Genomic DNA, 17,312 nt, shown 5'->3' with positions numbered 1-17,312 from the left:
GGTTGCTCCCAAGGAAAGTTCACTGGAGTCTTGCTCCCAGATCTGTCCTTGACAATCATGCTTGTATCTCCCACCTGGATGGTGGTCTAAATGTGGGACTTAACTCCTTCCTTTTGTCTGCACACTTCTTTGAAAAGTTTGCCCACGATTTCTTCCGCCTGGGGCTCAGCCTCCACCTCTGTCCCGGGTGCTCTTTGATTCTGTGGCGTTGACCCTGTGCATTATTACGCGGGGCAGAATCACTTTTCCCGCCTCCAGTTTCCTTCTTCAGCCCTTTATGACTTCGTCTCCTCTCGCGGTTCCACAGCTGTGCCCCTTTGAAGAAAAGGCATCGAACGTTTGCTGCATGTAAATTCTAATGCCTCCATGACAAAGGCGTTGTCCCTGCAGGCCCATAGAGGTAAGAGGTAACAGTCCCGTCTACTCTTAACCACATTACTCTTAACCACATCACCCTTTGCTCTACATGGGTCCAGCAAGGCTTTCGAGGTGATGCTTTGACATGGGTTGGTTCCTTCAGTAATGTCCATTTCTTACAGGGCATCTTTTGCTAGCCTGGGGTGAGTTCCCTGAAGGTAGGAGCGGTGCTCAGTCGTCTCTGTAACACCTACACGCGGCACGAAGCCTGAAGCAGAGAAGGGGCTCCATGGATGCTGATGATAAGCAGAGGAGGGAATAAATGGATGAAGAACTGTGTGAGTCCCAGGACCACCGATGGAGACACAGCCGGGGATCCTTATAGCCATGGCCTGGGTCCAGGTCCAGATGGCAGGGGTCAGGGCATGAGACACTCAGAGAAAGTCTCAGAGTCTGACCCTTATCGCCTAGTCTTCTGATGGTGCCCTTTGGTGCCATTCACGCACGGCCTACAGCCCAGAGTCAACCCTCTTCCTCAGGGATCTTTTTTGCCCACCTCATCATCTCCGTGCAGACTAACGTTCCAAAAACATTCAGCCACTCATTCGCTCATTGGTTCCTTAGCAAACGCTTATGAAGCTTGAACATCCCTAAGAAGTTCAGGGATGTTGTGCCTTTGTTTACGTTTTGTCCTTTACGCAAAATACCCTCACCCTGCATACTGCCTACAGATAGTCATTTCCAAGGACATGGGTGTTGACATTTGGTAGATCCAGGTTAAACCTCTGAGCCTACCACTTACGAGCTGGGTGACCTTGAGCAAATCACTTAACCTATCTGAACCGCAAACTTCTCATCTGTAAAGGGTGGTGCCAGGAATGACAACTATTTCACCAGGGGATTAAATCTGGCCATGGGTTTAAACACATATCAGGTGCCTGGTAGCAGGTGTGTGTGTGTGGGGGGGGTCAGGTTTCTGGGCCCACAGAGTGAGCACCTCCTTCAATTTTGCATCCTAGACACCTCTCTTGCTTCACCCTGGACCAGACCCTGCCTGGCACGTAATAGTTGCCCATAAGTATCAATGTTCTTCCTTTGTTCATTAAGGACCACTGGGTTCCTCTCTGTTCTGTTTCCTCCAGCAAGAATAATTATTACAAATTCTATTATTATGAGTCTAGACCAAGGATCGACAAACTGGGCCACCGCCCGGCTGTGTAAGTGGAGTTTTGATTGGAACACAGCTATGGCCACTCACCTACGTGTTTTCTGTGACCGCTTTTGTGTGACAACAGCGTTGAGTAGTTGCAACAGAGACAATAAGGCTCCCAAAGCCTAAAACATTGACTCTCTAGCTCTTTACAGAAAACATAATTGCCAACCCAGATCTACAGTAACCCCTTCAAAAGCAAGAAACCCCCCCCCTTCTCCCTTTATCATGTTTCCTTCCTTTACTTAACGCCTCAACTCACTGAACAGACACCCTGTCAGTGTTTGTTGAGTCATGAAGTTTGCTGCTTTGTGCTGTGTACCATCATGGTCCCCAGGTTTCTGGGCCTAGCCCTGACCACAGATGCTTCTTTCATTCTGTTCAAGCACCTGTCAAATTGCTTAAGTTGAACCTACTTTGGGATACATTTATCCTCCTTTGCTCCTTTGCCTGTTCTATTTTAAAGGTCGGCGTGGGTTTCCAGTCTATCAACGACCCAGGTCGAGTCACGGGCCTTGTTTTTGAGACACTGCCTACGGACTTTGCTTGAGTCGGTACTTTTAAGCCACAATTAGGATGCCACAAAGCCCCCTTTGCTCCCCTAATGCAGGAGGTGATGCGGTGAGATCAACGGAAGAGCAGAAATAAGAGAGGCCTTCTCATTGTGGTCACTGATGCGCACCCTTCGTGCTTCCTTCGCAAGAATCGCTCCTGTGCTTCCTAGTTCTTTTTTTTTTTTTTTTTTTTTAACATTTATTCATTTTTGAAAGGCAGAGAGAGACAGAGCATGAATGGGGGAGGGGCAGAGAGAGAGGGAGACACAGAATCCGAAGCAGGCTCCACGCTCTGAGCTGTCGGCACAGAGGCCGACGCGGGGCTCGAACTCACGAACTGCGAGATCGTGACCTGAGCTGAAGTCGGCCGCTTAACCGACGGAGCCACCCCGGCGCCCCTTGTGCTTCCTATTGCAAGGTGTGATACAAATCTCACTGACTCTCTAAAGCCTTGTGCTGTGGCTTATATTGTAAGGCAGGATTTGTCTACACTGAGCTTCGTATAACCTGCAGGGTTGAGCTTGGCTCTAGGTTGACTGTGGTCATCACAGGGTTTCATCAGTCCTGTTTGGAGAATCCGCGAAGTCACGGGCCACGGAGCTGGGAGCTTTTGGATTACTTCTTACATGATATTGACTTGCCACACTTTGCTGGGAATTCACAAAAATGTCACAAAACTGAATCGGTCTAAGTAGGCATCCCCTTAGAGGGTGAGGGAAAATCTAAACATTTCCTTCCTTTCCTGGTCTTCCTTAGGTCTTTTACAATTCTGTTTGTGTTTGCTAAGTATTAAGTGATTTGATAAAAACTAGAAGAGCTAGATTCATACGACAGGGTCTGAGAGCCTCTTTCCTTGTGTCTGGGACTGCTGGTAGATATTCACTTCTTCCGTTGGAGACAGGGACAGCAATTTGTCACTTGACCATGTTTCAGGAAGCCTGGGACCCAACAAACAAGATGAACTAAACCTGGGTCCAGGGGATTCAAGCGATGGGAAGTAACCTGCAAGTCACCTGCAATTACTCTCATAATTCTTTCAACTCATATTCATTCAACTTGTCACCGAATCTCGTCGAGAACCTCAGATTCTCTAGCCACGTGTTTTTCAGTGTGGTCTGCGAACCAGCTACACTGGCATCATCTGGAGAACATGTTGAACAAACAGATTCCAGGGACCCGCTCCTCGTGAATCAGAATCCCGAGGTGGAGGGAGGGGAAAGATGCTGGAGGAGCCGTAGAATTCTGCAGGTTAAACAAGATGTGCAGATGATCCTTCTACTTCTGTTTGAGACCCAGAGATGAGGTAGACACACTCTCTTTGGTCGGTCACAGTACAATATCTAAAGACGACATGCGCAGAGTGCGATAGTCTGAGACCCTGTAAGATGGTGGGAAAGGACAGAAGCCGGACCACTGGGACGATTCATTGCTTGTCTTATGACGGTCGGCTGAATGGACCGAAGGTCCGTGTAGACAAGACTTTACTGGTGGGATGTTGAGAACGCTTGCAGCGGCATGAGTTCCGTGGCCCCTCACTGAAGAGACTGGATTACGCTTCACGAGAGACCTTCGAGAGTTTACACAAGAAGGAAAACTGAGCCCCTGGACACCTCTCTTACACTGAAGACAGTAACTCACGCCAGCCTTCGCCAGACTTTCGTTTTACCTTAAATGGGCCCAGTGACTCTCTGGAGGCTGCAAAATGGTGCTTACGTGCATGAGACAATGTTTTGCCTCTCAGGAGCTTTCATTTTGGCTGCATAAAGAAACTAATTGCAACTTAGAAGACTTAAAAAAAAAAATTTTAATGTTTATTTTTGAGAGAGAGAGAGACAGAGCACAAGTGGGGGAGGGGCAGAGAGAGAGGGAGACACAGAATCCGCAGCCAGTTCCAGGCTCTGAGCTGTCAGCACAGAGCCCGACGTGGGGCTCGAACCCACGAACCGTGAGATCATGACCTGAGCCGAAGTGAGGTGCCCAACCGATTGTGCCACCCAGGTGCCCCTCAACTTATAAGACATTTTATATGTCAGTCAAAGCAAAATGCCAGATGAGTAGGCTAGACCATGAATTTAGAGTCCCAGGACCAGTGATGTTCTTTTCTTCCCAGAGGATGAGAGATCGTAGAAAAAAAGGACATAGGGGTAAGTGGATTTAGAGATGCTTTTTGTTAGTCCAGGTTCTCCAGAGAAACAGAATAGCACAGGGAGAGATATTTCTTTTCAGGGATCAGCTCACTTAATTTTGGAAGGCTGGCATCCCAAATCTGCAGAGTAGACTGGCAGGCCGGAGATCCAGGGAAGAGTGGTGATTTTAGTCCAAAGCCAGTCTGTGGGCAGAATTCCTCTTCTTTCCAGATTTTTCTTTTCTTAAGGCCTTCCCCTGATTAGATGAGGCCCACCCACACCGTGGAGGGCAAGCTGTTTTACTCAAAGTCTACTGATGTAAACATCAATCCTATCAAAAATGCTTGCACAAAAACCCTACACTAGATTTTGACTAAATATCTGGGAACCAAGGCCAGTCAACTGACACATTTAATGGACCGAGGCTCCTCAGACCACAATTTGAATAGCAAGCCTCTCTGTGCTACTTTCCGTTTACTTTACGTCCCCTGGCATCTGACAACTTCATCTAGAAGGATGATAAGAGAGAATGCAATTGGTGCGTCTCTAGTGTCTTCTTTAGACACCCCCTCTCCAGAAGTTTCTAGAGGAATGTATTCCCTGCTCTGGAGATCTGACTATCTCCCGAAAGCATGTGGCTCTAATCGAAGAACAATTGGCTGAAGCTCTTAGGATCCTAATTGTTACTTCTAGAAAAATTGTTCCGTGCTCAAGGTCTACAGTGAAATGTGAGATGTTAAGCTTTTACCTTGTTAGATGGTAAGTTTTTACGTCTACCTCTATACCTTGAACAGATTCCATAGTACATGTCTAGTACGCTTCATGGTTGATGGTTTGAGGTTATAGCTGTTTTCTTGCTTCAGTGAAAATGGCACTTGTTTTTAAAAAAAATGAGTCATCACAGATGGCAAATCTATCTCTATCCCTTGAAGCTTTCTTCCCCCCGAGACTGACCGCGGTACAGGACTGGAAAAGGTCTCTCCTGGTCATCCGTTCTGCTGTTTACTCAATGTCACATGTCCACTATTCATTTCACAAACATCACTGTGCACCTTCTATACACCAAAAACTATTTAGATGCTGGGGATCCAGTGGTGAAAAAGGCCAGTGAGGTCCCTGCCCTCACGGAGCCATATAGGAGAACTTGCTGAAGCCAATCTTTTAGAAGTCTGCTGGCACTGAGGGCTCACTGAAGAGCCTAATGGAGGAAATTCAAGGTCAAGGAAGAGAGTCAAGAATAGCATGACTTGGGGCGCCTGGGTGGCGCAGTCGGTTAAGCGTCCGACTTCAGCCAGGTCACGATCTCGCGGTCCGTGAGTTCGAGCCCCGCGTCGGGCTCTGGGCTGATGGCTCAGAGCCTGGAGCCTGTTTCCGATTCTGTGTCTCCCTCTCTCTCTGCACCTCCCCCGTTCATGCTCTGTCTCTCTCTGTCCCAAAAATAAATAAACGTTGGAAAAAAAAATTTAAAAAAAAGAATAGCATGACTTGAATCCCAAATCTAGTCACCAAAAGGGAAGGGGGTATTCCGAATAGAGCTCAGTGTTGATCCTCTTGGGTCGGCCTCTTGTGGGGAGGAGTCTCTGCTTCAATAAAACTCTAAAGAACGGTTCCAGATACTTATTATGTTAGGGGATGATTAACATTACTCTGAGGCCCATTCATTAATGAGTAATTACACACAGAGGAAGGACGGAGGCATGGTCTCTTCACATTCCTAAAAACTCTTCTTGACTTCTGTGTGTTGAGAATGTGGAGTCATTTTGAGATTTGGGGTCTACAGGGTTTCATCAGTGGCAAGGTTGGTGATTGGTAGGAAATGCAGGTATCCCAGGACATGGCAGAAGTGTCCAGGAGAATGCCTGGCGGTAGGCAGTGGTATCTGATGGGTGCCATATTGGTTCAGCCAGCCGCAGCTGTTGTAACTGATGAACCACCAAATCCTGGTGATTTACAGCAATAGAAGTTCATCTCCCACCTAAGGAAATGGGTATTCCTGACCTGAGGGAGGCCTTCCACGCTGGCCAGATGTTGAGACCTAGGCTTCTTCCGTCTTGGGTCTCAGACTCATCTGCATTCGGCCAGTGCAAGAGGAGAGCTCTCGGAGAATCGTGTGTGTGGGGTGTCCAGGACTCAAACAGGCACACGTCACCTGTGTCGCTTTCTGTCGTCTGGACCTCATTCACATGGCCACCCTGGCTGGGGAGTCCGGTCTAGTTCTTTGCCCGAAGAAGAGGCAGATGCAGTGGTCAACGGGCAATTTCTGCCACAGGAGGAAATGTTGCCATAAGTAGGTAACGTAGCTTTGGGCAGAGGCAAAAACAATAGAGTAGGGAAGGTCAAAAAGAGCTGAAACCCTGCCATGGCCATGGGGACTGCCCGGGAAACACCATGTGGTGACTCCCAGAGATAGTTGTGGGCAGTTTGAAGGAACCAAGCGGTTCAACATACTAGGTCAGGAGCCATAACAGCGCCCACGATGGACACAAACATCGTCATTTTCCCATACGTGTTGCAAATTAGGTTCTGCAGAAGCAAAAGGTGGGACTTAGTATGTGGAATATTGATCAGGACAAAAGGGAAGCGTCAATGTAATACGTTCACAAAGGCTTGGCCAGCCCCGCCGGGACTTTCGTAGCATAGAGGGCCTCTCAGGGTTGTTACGGTCGGCTGACCCGGAACATCCTGCGATCATTCAGTGGCTGGACGCCACCCCAGGAAGAGCGTGCCTTGCTGAGGGCACCTTTCTACAGCTGTGGCAAAGCCCGAAGGAGTGGGTGGGTAATTTACTGGCTGTGCTGCCAGTGTTTGGGGTAGCAAGCCCTTCCCCGCAGGGGCATCTGGGGAGCTCAGCTTCCTGTCTCCTCCTTGTCATTTCAGTCCACTGCTCTCCTGTCTCGAGCCACCCAAAACATATCTCCTCCGTGTTCCCGAGCACGGGCCCCCAGGCATTTCATTTATAACTGCTCCCGAGGACCACGTACACACCTTCTGCCTGGTTTGAACGTATCCCACCTGTTCCTCGCGGAGAGACTTTCTGGCCCCCTCCTGTGTTGTTTGTATGGGCCTTTGATGGTGACGGTGTGGAAAGGTCTGACTCGGCCTCTCCCTCTAAAGCTGAATACAGCGCTCCTTGGATGTGACGAAGGCCTCATGGGGACCTTTGCCTTTTTTTTTTTCAACATTTATTTTTGGGACAGAGAGAGACAGAGCATGAACGGGGGAGGGGCAGAGAGAGAGGGAGACACAGAATCGGAAACAGGCTCCAGGCTCTGAGCCATCAGCCCAGAGCCCGACGCGGGGCTCGAACTCACGGACCGCGAGATCGTGACCTGGCTGAAGTCGGACGCTTAACCGACTGCGCCACCCAGGCGCCCCGACCTTTGCCTTTTAAAGCAGGCCAACGCAGAGCTTAGAAAGGACAAGTCCTCCCTTCTCCTGCCTCTGTTTATCATTAATAAGTTGAACTTCTCAGCTGGCAAAGAATGAAATAGTTGATAGCAAATGAATTAGCTATCAATTAATTTCTAAAGCAAATCTAATGGGCATTTAAGAAGAGAATTTAATGTCTCATTTACTCTCTATAGCTATCTTGTTAAATGCCAATTAAGTATCTAAATATTTCCTACAAGCTTAATGAATTATAATAAGTAATAAGTGATTACCACTTTTTCCTAAGATCTCGGCACTCTCGACTTCTCGTGCAGCGATACAAGATTTTTTTTCTCGTCCTGTTCATGGGACGGATAAGATAGACTCAAACCTTCTTTTTTTTTTTTTTTTTTTTAAATTTTTTTTTTTTCAACGTTTATTTATTTTTGGGACAGAGAGAGACAGAGCATGAACGGGGGAGGGGCAGAGAGAGAGGGAGACACAGAATCGGAAACAGGCTCCAGGCTCTGAGCCATCAGCCCAGAGCCTGACGCGGGGCTCGAACTCACGGACCGCGAGATCGTGACCTGGCTGAAGTCGGACGCTTAACCGACTGCGCCACCCAGGCGCCCCTAGACTCAAACCTTCTTAATGAGTGCTGGTTACCTTATTTAACAATAGAGAATTAGTTTTATTGGCAATTCTGAAGAAATACTGAAAAGCATACATCTAGAGAACGCGTGAGTGATAAGGATTTTTCCTTGAAAATAAAGTGAACACTCTTACAAGTTTACTTATAATAAATGCCTAATGTTTTGTCTTCGCAGTACCTCATGGCATCCCAGCTCCCTCCTTGCAAACCATTTCTAAATACCAAGGCACGATGCGTATTAACAGACCCAGAACACGGGCTGATGGGGCATGTGGTTGCGACTGATGAGATACACAAAAGCCCCAAAGCCAGGCTGGGCAGGACCCTGGGCCCCAACAGATATAAAGAAGATGGAAGAGGCTGGGGCTGAGGTCTAGCCCCTCAGGTTTGTCTGCTACTCTGGGACAATAAGCGCCACCCCCAGTTTTGCTGGGCCAGGCCTTGCTATCTGACAGTGCCCTTGGGGCTGGTCCAGGGGGCCAGGTGAAAGGATTGCGATTCCACGCAAGCAGGGCTCTGGTCGGTCGTGGGGGTACAGAGGGCAGAGGTGCAGCCCCTGGGAGTGAGACTTGGGCGTGATGGCAGGAAGAGGCAGGGAGCCCTGATCTGAGTAGCACAGAACTCCTGGGCAGTTGCCTCTGACATGTCATAAATTATGAATATACGTCATCGGATCGGGCCTGGATGCGAGCAGCCCTGGACCCAAGGTGAAGGGGATGGAATTTGGAATCAAATAGACCTGAGCTTGAGGTCCGACTTGCCATATACTCGTTACAGGAGCCTAGGCAAGTGACAGTCTCCAAATCTGTTTCCTTCTTTATAATACAGGGATGGTCTCTCCCTCATGAGTTTCTTTTAAAAAAAAAAGATGAAATAAGAGAATTTATTTGAAGTGGACCCTGGGTGGCTCAGTCGGCTAAGCATCGGACTTCAGCTCACGTCATGATCTCACTGCTTGTGAATTCGAGCCCCGCGTCAGGCTCTGTGCTGACAGCTCGGAGCCTGGAGCCTGCCTCCGATTCCGGGTCTCCCCCTCTCTCTCTGCCCCTCCCCCCCCCCCCACGCTCTGTCTTTCTCTCTCTCTCTCAAAAATAAATAAACATTTAAAAAAATTAAAGCATGCAATAAATATGGTGCTTGCCAAATGGTACATATTCAGTGAGTGCCATTATTATTAGGAAATAATAATGACAATACAAATTAATGGTGACAAGGTTGCCTCATTTGTTTTTGAGAATGTGTCTGGTTTGGGATGATCTGTCTGAAAACTTTTCCTTCCTTTTTTTATTTAAAAAAATATACTTAATTTTTAATTTGTATTTTTTAGAGGCGGGGGAGGGGTGAAGGGAGAGCGAAAGAGAGCATCTCTCCTTTGGGGCTCGAGGCTCTATTCCATGACCCTGGGATCATGACCTGAGCGAAACAGAGTTAGACGCTCACCCGACGGGGCCACCCGGGGGGCCCCACAACTTTTGCTTCCTAATGGAAGGTAGTTCGGTCAGGATCGTACTAGTCCCACGCAAAGGGCCCGTGTGCCTTTTCTGACCCCACCCCCACCCCACGGACACAATGTACAATTGCACGTTGTGACCCTGAGAGAGAAAAAGTCCGTTTTGTTCTCCTGGAGAATGCAGGGAGCAGCCAGTAATCGGTGCATGGCAATTGCTACTTCTCCCTCAACCGCCTGTTCAGGAAATACTTTGTTCCAAATGCACACCGCAAGGCCGGAGAGGACTCTCCCAGGTAGGCACAGGGTGCAAGAACTCCCTGGCTCTCAAGGACAGCCCTGCTCGTCCACGTGGCCGTTCATCCTGGCCCGACACAACTACTGTCACTTACACCAACAGTTACGAGGCATTAGGACGGAAAATGGCAGGTGGTCATTCAAGCCATGTTTTCGGGAAATCTTTCGATTGCAGGAAGACGCTCATGTTGTAGCATGAAAACAGGTTAAAAACAAACAAAAAACAACAACCAGGAAGGAACTCAAAAGCAGCAGAGACAGTAACTAGCCTAGATCCCTGAGCGAGACGAAGGCTCCTTCCCTCACTGGAGAAGCAAGAGATCCAGAACAAAGAGGTGGGGATCCAGCTAACCCAGAAGCATTGACAGGAGGCGTGGGCCTTCTGGTGGCTTCTCTGGGATACCAGGGAAGTGTTCTATGGCTCGTCATACAGGAGACATTCTGACAGCCCTTCTTATAACCGCTTCATCCCAGAGCCCAGTAACCTCCAGCAGCTGGCTACTGTATTCCTCCCGCTCGGCTCTCTCTTTGCCTCTAAAAATTCCAGCTGACATTTACGCTGTGGCTCACGTCCTCCGTCCCTTCTCGTCTCCATCTCCCCTGCCCTCTTTTTAAATCTCCTTTTAAGTATACATCCCATTGGCTCTGTTTCTCTGGAGAAATCCGACTTGCCCCGTGCGTAAAAAAACGAACACCCAAGCCCCAGAGCCAGAGTTTGGGTCCCGCCTTTGAAATGGCCTACCTGTGTGATCTTGGGTGAGCTTCCGAATCTCTCTGGACCTCTGTTCCACACCCGTGAGCTGGAAATGATAACAGGGACAGCCTTGTCAGGTTCGTCTTCGTCTGTTTGGACTGCTCTAATAAAATGCTACAAACTGGGTGGCTTCATAAACAAAAGAAATTTATTGTTTGCCCTTCCGGAGACTGGGAAATCCAAGATCAAGGTGTTGGCAGATTCGAGGTCTGGTGAGGATCCACTTCCTGGTTCACAGAACCTCCATCTGTGTCCTCGCATGGTGGAAGGGGCTACAAGCAATGTGGGGCCTCTTCTAGAAGATCACTAATCCCATTCATGAGGGCTCTACCTTCGTGACCGAAGCACTTCCCAAAGCATCATAGCATTATCTTGGGGGTTAGGATTTCGACATACGGATTTTGGGGGAAACACAAAAGTTCTGGCTGTGGCAGGGTTATTAAGTGAGTAAGGGGGCGTCTGGGTGGCTCAGTCAGTTAAGCATCCAACGCTTGATTTCAGCTCAGGTCGTGATCTCACGGTTCGTGGGATCAAGCCTTGTGTCAGGCCCTGTGTTGTCAGCCTCGAGCCTGCTGGGGATTCTCTCTCTTCTTCTCTCTCTGCCCCTCCCCTGCTCATGCACACGCACTCTTTCTCCCTCTCTCTCTCTCAAAATAAATAAACTCGAAAAAATTAAAACGAATGGGTACATACGAGTTACGTAGAACATTGGTTTAATAACTGAATAAATGTGAACTGTTATTCTCGTTATTGCTGTCAGGACTGGTAGGTGTTATTATCATGACACATATCTTTTCTCCTTACATGGAAGAGGGGGGAGGATTTGCAAATCATTCTGACTTACGACGTATTTAAATACTGTGATACTAGATAGAGAAAAAGATGGCTGGAAAGAGGTGCATGTGTGGTAGGCAGAATAATGGTCCCCAGATATGTCCACATTGTAATTCCTGGAATCTGTGAATAGATGAGTTCACGGGGAAAAAGGAACTTTGCAGATGTGATTAAGTTAAGGATCTCGAGATGGGGAGAATGTCCTGGATTATCCGGGAGGGCCCAATGTAACCACAGGAGACTCTAGAAGTGAGGGGGAGAAAGAGACAATAGTCAGCATCCAAGAAGGAGGTGTTCAGAGCAGAAAGAAGTAATTGGCATACCGTCGTTGCCGGAAGGGGACCACCTGCCCAGGAATAGGGAGCCTCTTGAGGCTAAAAAAGGCAAAATTCTTCCCAGAAGGAGCTCAGCTCTGTCAACACCTTGATTTTAGCCCCATGCATCTCGTTTTCAGACTTCTGACCTCCAGCCTGTAAGATAAGAAATCAGTATGCTACGGTAATTTGTTCGAGCGGCAATAAAAAAGCAATAAAGCACCACAGCTTTAGCTTAAAAAGATGCTCAGTACATCACGGGTCTGTGGGAGTTTTCAGTTTCTTTTTTAAACTGTGTCTGGTTTCCAAAATCAGAAGAAAAGCATGTGTTTCGGGAAGAAATAATCAATTACAGACACCTACCCCATGCCAGTTCAGTTCTTACGCTGCCGGTGAAAGTACCCACCCATGTGGGGATTGGAGTTACCTCGAATGGGCGGTCATCACCCATCACTGAGCTTACTGTGGTTCCTGCCTCTTATCATCGCTTCCGCCAACCCTCACGCTGGATCTTCTCTGTCTGCTCGAGGGCTCTCCCACACGGCTGCGTATATTTACTGTGTGTACAAAGCACAAGGGGGCTCTTGTCAAAATGCAGATTCTCTTAACATCCACTATTGATCAGGAAAATGCAAATGAAACCCCCAAAGCGATAGCACCACACATCACTGGAATAACTAAAATTAAAGAGACTAGTAAGACCAAAGTGTTGTTGAGGGTATGGGGCAACCCGGATTCACATGTCCTGCTGGTGGGAATGTGGGATGGTGAAGTGCCTTGGGAAAACTGGCATGTTCTTAGAAAGTTAAACACACACAGCCTATGACCCAGCCGTTCCACGCCCAAAGAGATACCCTCACAGAGACTTCCATGGGGATGCTCACGGCAGGTTCATCCATGGTAGTCAGAGGCAGTAGGTACACATCATGGAATGCACAGAAAAGAGTGAGCTACTGATCTACTCCCTAGCATGAGTGAGTCTCCAAAGCATTTTTCAGAGAGCAAGAGGCCAGACTCAAAGAAGAGCCTCGTAGGGGGTTCCGTGGCTATAAAACGTGAACTAATCTACGGTAACCGAAAACAGAGCAGTGGCTACCTGTGCCTGGGCAGGGGGACGAAAAGACTGCAAAGGGGTGCGATCTTTTGGGGTGATGGAACATCTCGTGTTTTGGTCGTCATGATGGTTTCCTACGTGTAGACAACCGTCAAAATTCATTTAAAAGACTCACTCTTTACGTGGATGTGGCTTTGGGGCGCCTGGGTGGCTCAGTCGGTGGAGCGTCTGACTTCAGCTCAGGTCATGATCTCGCGGTCTGTGAGTTCGAGCCGCACGTCGGGCTCTGGGCAGACAGCTCGGAGCCTGGAGCCTGCTACGGATTCTGTGTCTCCCTCTCTCTCTGCCCCTCCCCTGTTCATGCTCTGTCTCTATTGTTCTCAAAAATAAATAAAAAACATAAAAAAATTTTTTAAATGGATGTGGCTTATCACATAAAAATTACCCTTCAATTAGTTGACAGGGCAATAAAAGGCAGATTCCGATTCTGAAGTCTGGACTGGGTGAGCAAGCCTCCGTGTCTGGCAAGCTCCCAGATTCTGCAGAGCTGGTCCCGGGACCGCAATTTCAGGAGGAGGGCTTCTAGAATACCTCTCTTCACCTCTGTCACTCGCAGGAAACAAACCGGCTTTCTTTCATGCTAAGAAAGATGTTCCTCAAGAAACTCGCCTTCATTGCCTGTCTCCTATCACCCGTATACTCTTGACTGTGCGTGACACTTGAATGCGCGGAGGGTAAAATGCTCCAAGAGGCGTTTCTGCCACCGTAACAGCATGTTCACAGGTCACCCCCTCCCCTTCCCTTTCCAGCCCTGGCTTGAGCTTTAAATGGAAGCACACACAATGAGCGGCAAAACATGCATTGGGATTATTGCACTAGCACTCTAAATATTTGATGAGATTTCTAACCTTCACTGAGAACGTCCATTTTTCAGGTGTTCCAGATCAGAAGAACGAACAAGCAGGTGGAAGGCGTGGAAACGGTATCGTTAATACTCTTTGACCCGTGAGGGATTAGAAATCATTCCAGACCAAACGGAAAGGCCGTTGGCCGTGCTGGGCTTTTACTCAGCGTTGGACATCTGCCCACTGGTCAGGCTTTGGGTTTCTCTCTAGGTCCCAAGGAATCTACATGTAACACAATCCCTTGATATTGACACAAAACCTTCACCCATCTCCGGTACCTAACACCGTGAAAAATAAAGCTTTGTGGAGAAGCTAGTGTCTCTCTAGCTTCTTCCTCTGAGACCAGCCACACGGTGTGCAGCACAAACCTCTATCTCCACAAAGTAATAGATTAAAATAGTTTAGGGAGCTCAGAATAATGGTACGTAGTCGAAACGGATGCTGGATGGATACAGCAAGCAAATGCCTTGCGTACCAAACAAACCAAAAAACTAGAGAGAGCGTTGGGTAGAGCTGTCTTATTTGTAGATTTTCTGAGTTTCACCCCCTTTATACCAATGTCTCTTCAAGACGTTGGTACAGCATTTTCTATCTGCATTTACTCAAAACTTACACCACACACACACACACACACACACACAAATATTCCGCTCAAGTATTCAGATTGCTTCAAATTGTGTATCCGTCCTTCTGGATGTTTATTCTCTGTGGTGTTGTAATTTCATAAAGTCATGGCTACGGAGAACACAGGAGTTATGGTCCTTCTCCAGCACAATTGAGTCCTAGATAGGTATTACTGAGTGCTTAGCCCGTAGTCACTACTGAATACGTGTTTTGGTTTTTTTTTTAAATAAAATAATAGTTTGGCTCTCAAAGGTTTAAAAAACAGCCTTTTAAAGCGGGTACAAGGTTGAACAGGAAAGATTGCTAAGGCTTAGCTGGTTCAGAAGTGAATGACTAAAACAACCTTTCTCTGTATGTCAGACACAATTTTGTCTTCCTGCCTGAAAAAAAAGGTAAAAAGCAGAGTCACCTGGCTAAATGGTTTCCTAAGTGTCCCCCTCTCCCCAGGTCCCCCTGACTTTATGAAACAAGCAACAACAAACTCCGCTAAAGCTAAACCAACGCGAAATAACCCAGGGCTTGAACTTGTCGCATGACGTTGCTTTAAATTTTAATGCGAACTCGGGAATAGATTTGCGAACAGCAAGGTAAAGCAAAGGCCATGAAATATTGATTCTGTACATTTTCTTATGCATTTTTATTCTCCAATTTAGTAAATTTTTCATCTTGCCTGCACTTAGAGTTTCCCTATGAAGTCGTTACTACCAATTGTATTAGCTGTTGTAAATAAATAATCGTCGCTTGAGCTGTTTGCCTGACAGGAGGCGGACAGGACCCCACCTCCGACTACTGACTTTCCACAGCCCAGCGCACGAAGGATGAAAAGGGACACTCACAATTCTCCACACGGCAGAGTCGCGGCCACTTGCTCCAGGAAAGAGAGCTTTAAACACGACAACAAGGAAGAACTGACACGTTTCCCATAAAATTATACCACCATCTGACAAATCACCCGCTTTGGTCTAAGAGACGGTGGAATTGATTTTGTTTGCTTGTCTGTCTTTAAAACCAAAACATCAGGAAAGACTGTCAGAACATGCTTCTTGGATGTACCCTAACGTAAGAGAAAATATAAGTGCAAAGACTTCTGCCCCAGTCCTAATCCTTGTATGTGCACAAAAAGTTATATTTTATCAATCACAAGAGGCAAATCCGTTAGACATTTCTCACTGCCTTCATTCCCCAGTGTACTTCTCTTTCTTAGACTATGCACCTGCCCCTCTACTTTCACTGTCTTACAGGAGGTGGGTGAGACCCAAAAGAAAGATGGAAAGCAATTCTGACCGCAAACAGAATGTCCCTTGGTCCCTTGGTAATTAACACATGGGAGGGGCCAGTATGGTCACTTGTGGAAATCACTGCAGTTCTTTGAACAATTTCATACATTAATCGGTTACTTCTCCGTCATTAGGTGAGATTGGCCATTTATTCAGGTTCCTGGTCACGCTGACCAAAGATTCGTAGTGGGCTATTCCAACTGGGTCCCAAATTTCTCGTTCTCTGTTTCCAGAACACAACCAGAAGAGGGTGGGATAACATCAGGCTGGGAATTTAGCCTTGAAATGGATGAAAATATGTCTCCTTTTTATTTGTTCAGCAAAATGGTAATCCTGTTAGGTGAGCAATAGGGTCCTTTACTGTAATTCCTACCCTTCCCCCCCCACCCCAGTTTTATGGTTATTAAAGTTATATATGGTTGCTTACGGAGAAAAAAACTTCAATTTCCAAAACAATGAAGATCAGTTTAACGCTCCGCCTCTGACATTCTTTATCCATCCCTAAAAAAAACACACAAACAAAAGACCACACACATACACAAAACAAACAAAAACAAACAAGCAAACAACAACCATAAAGGACACATCCAGCTCAGCGGGAGAACAAAGATCTCCAATAATGGATCGCCTTAGTTTTTACTCTGGTGTCCATTCTAACACTTTTTATGTAGTCTTTTAATAGCCTTTAACCCTTTTCAAAGCATCCTTGCTTTCTCTGTTTGCTTCATATGCCTCAAATACTTGATTCATATACCATCTCAACTTCAGGAAAAGAAGGACATTTGATTACCGCAATAGGGTCCAAGTGGGATTTTTTTCCCTCCCAAGTGTGGTGACTCTTGTATTGGGTCAATACATCTGCGTTTTGGGGAATAATCTTAAATATGTTCATCTGAATAGCATTGACTGGGATGCAAATACTGTTACCTTAAGACAAATGCGGTGCAGGCACAGGGTGGCAAGATGTGGTCAGGAAATCCGTGCCAGGTGTTTGGGTCAGACATCACAGGCACCTCTCTCCTCTTAGACTTAAAAAACTTCTCCATGACACCCTTAGCTGCATCCCCATTGGAAAGATGACAAAGAGGAAGAATGGACAGGGCAGAACTAAAACTTGGGGAAGGAGCTAATAATAGGATGGCGACAGAAGGTTTTGGTAGACATGAGGGAGGCACCAAGGGTACAACTTACCAACTCTTTCCTAAGCACGAGCATTAGCATCAGGACTAATGCGTGGAACCTCACGCACTTCTCTGGGTTGGCGGGGGGGGGGGGGAGGGAAGACCCAGGTGCGTGGCTAGGCCACGTGGCAGATGGTGATGTCATAATCTGAGCTTCCAAGGATCAGCATCCTTTGTGACAGCAGCACCCTGGGAGTCCGGGATTGGCGTGGTGGCCACGCGGAGAAGAAAGGGGTGAAAACAGTGAGGATATGTACATTAGGGAGAGAATGTGGAGGAGACCCTGGGGGGGGGGTCGTTAAGTTTTCCTAATTAGGTGGAGGACGTGTTGAAGGTGAGGGAGGCTCCCACGGTTGA

General features: G+C 47.4%; 1 long non-coding RNA gene across 1 annotated transcript; it reads right to left on the bottom strand.

Annotated features, from left to right (window-relative positions):
• Nucleotides 1-11,462: 11,462 nt before the first annotated feature.
• LOC123579640 lies at nucleotides 11,463-17,072 on the bottom strand. Its single transcript, XR_006702868.1, has 3 exons — nucleotides 16,966-17,072; nucleotides 12,378-12,471; nucleotides 11,463-12,070 (listed from the first exon to the last, which is right to left on the bottom strand). It is a non-coding gene; the product is annotated as an uncharacterized LOC123579640 (long non-coding RNA).
• Between the last annotated feature and the right edge of the window lie 240 nt (nucleotides 17,073-17,312).

Source organism: Leopardus geoffroyi, chromosome A3 (genome assembly GCF_018350155.1).
Source record: "Leopardus geoffroyi isolate Oge1 chromosome A3, O.geoffroyi_Oge1_pat1.0, whole genome shotgun sequence".
NCBI classification, from domain to species: domain Eukaryota; kingdom Metazoa; phylum Chordata; class Mammalia; order Carnivora; family Felidae; genus Leopardus; species Leopardus geoffroyi.
The sequence above is the reverse complement of the archived record's forward strand: the minus strand, read 5'-3'. Positions and strand labels throughout refer to the sequence as shown.